Below are 2,330 nucleotides of genomic sequence, written 5' to 3' on the forward strand. Positions count from 1 at the left end.
GACCAAAACTTGGGAAGAACCTCTCCTCGCCATATTATAATTAAATTATCTAACATACAAACCAAAGAAAATATATTGAAAGTAGTTAGAAAAATCAAATCCCATACAAAGGCAATCCTATCAGGATCATAGCAGATTACTCAACACAAATTTTAAAAGCCAGAAGGGCTTAGAATGATATATTCCAGTTCTGAAAGTTAACAACTGTCAACCAAGGATACTTTATCCTTCAAAGCTATCCATTCAAATGGATGGAGAAATAAGAATTAAAGGAAAACTTGAAGACAAAGTCAACTCTACAGAAAATACTTGAAAGAATCCTCCATGTTGAAAAGAAAGAAAAGCACACATATAAGGAACCTGGAAAAAAAACCAAACCACACTCAAATACTAGTTAATACAAGAGAGCAAAGATAAAACCAGAACTACAAAACAAGAAAAATGGTAAAAACAAATACACATCTTTCAATAATAACTCTTAATATCAACAGCCTCAATGCCCCAAGCAAAAGACATAGGTTTTCAGACTTGTTGTTAGATGTTGTTAAATGTGTTGTGTTAAATGTGTCTTCTGGAGTGGTAAGCCAAATTTTATGGACTATTCAGATAAAAATTTAAAAATACTAAGTACAGACAACATTAAACTTTGAGGCTTGGCTTATAAGCTTTCTAAGAGGAACGCAAGACTACAGGGAACTTCGTTGGAACTGGGCTACTGGCATAAGGGCTGGCTGCGTCCTGCTGCCCAGGCCCAGAGAGTTTAATCAAGGTTAACTTTGTAATAGACTGATATGCTTAGCTAGAGATATTGGATTAAAAAATTTAAGATTTGTTTTTTCTTTGTTTTGGTTTTTTGAGGTAGGATTTCACTCTAGCCCGGGCTGACCTGGAATTCCCTATGGAGCCTCAGGATGGCCTAAAACTCATGGTAATCCTCCTACCTACCTTCCGAGTGCTGGGATTAAAGGTGTACACCACCATGCCTGGCTGAGACTTAAGATTTTAAGCTAAAAAACCTCAAGCAAGTTAAAATTACAAACACTGAGACTAATTGTAGGTTATGATGGTTCAGCTTACATTGTTTTAGTCTCTCCTTGCCTTTCCTTATACCAGTTAAAAATGTTTACTCTGTGCCTTTATATGCTAAAAGTGTTTAACTTGCTTCCGCTGCGGGCCAGAAGGGTGATGTGGCTGGGGCCCGGCAGGCGTCACTATGTCTGCCATTTTCAATTTCCAGAGTCTGCTGACCATCATCTTGCAGCTTATATGTACCTGTGCTTACATCTGGTCCTTGACACCCAGCGTCTTGGACAGAAATAAGACTGGATTGTGGGGGATATTTTGGAAATGTGCCAGAATTGGTGAATGAAAAAGTCCATATGTCGCAGTGTGCTGTGTAGTGATGGCCTTCAGCATCCTTTTCATGCAGTAACCTGGAAAAAGTAACACTTGAATTTCCATCATATTTCACTATAAACAAGGACTTGCCTTCAGAAATACTGGGAAGAATGGTTAACCCTTTTATCTCTGCACATGGGATGAGATAACTTTCCAGATGCTATTCTCTATTTTCATGTTATTGGACCAATGATCTGTATAAATAGTTAAGATGCAACCATTTAATACAGAGTTTGAGAGCCTGTAACAATTACCTTCAGCGCTGTTACTCAGTACAACATTCTGCAAATGTGCTTCTGTTTTGAAGTAAGGCAACTTACAGGCACATTGTAGCAACAGAATTGGGAAGTGACTCCATTCCTTCCACTGGGACTTGGAAATGACACATCTCTACAGAATGGCTTGGAGAAAATTTATTTTTCCTGTTGTGGATTGTATTTGTATTACTCATTTTGCTTTTCACCTGACCATACTTTTATCCTTAACCAGAATACCTCTACTCTTAGGAAATTCTGCAGTTTATTTCAGGTTTTTAAAAATATTTAAAACAAACCAGGCATGGTGGCATATGCCTTTAATCCCAGTACTTAGGAGGTCAAGGTCATAGGATCAGCATGAATTTAAGGCCAGCTTAGATCTACAGAATGAGTTCCAGGTCATCCTTGGCTAGAGTGAGACCCTATCTCAAAAAACCCAAAAAAGGTTTAAAACAAGCCTGTGTAGTGCTTAAACACTAATATAAATGGGGTAACTTACAAGCAGAGGTGAGAAAATGTTCAAATTTAACATAAGTGTGAGGCCTCCGGTCAGGTGTGGACACATGATTCACGTGTGACCAGCTACCTGTCATTCTTTGAAAAAGACAATGTTGTTAAAAAGAAAAAGCAGGGCTGGAGAGATAGCTTAGTGGTTAAGCGCTTGCCTGTGAAGCC

General features: G+C 38.3%; 1 pseudogene; it reads left to right on the plus strand.

The window, feature by feature from the left end:
* The first annotated feature begins 1,213 nt into the window (after positions 1-1,213).
* On the plus strand, positions 1,214-1,645 carry LOC123457698 (annotated as a pseudogene).
* The last annotated feature ends 685 nt before the right edge of the window (positions 1,646-2,330 follow it).

Source organism: Jaculus jaculus, chromosome 1, assembly GCF_020740685.1.
Source record: "Jaculus jaculus isolate mJacJac1 chromosome 1, mJacJac1.mat.Y.cur, whole genome shotgun sequence".
In the NCBI taxonomy this organism is placed as follows: domain Eukaryota; kingdom Metazoa; phylum Chordata; class Mammalia; order Rodentia; family Dipodidae; genus Jaculus; species Jaculus jaculus.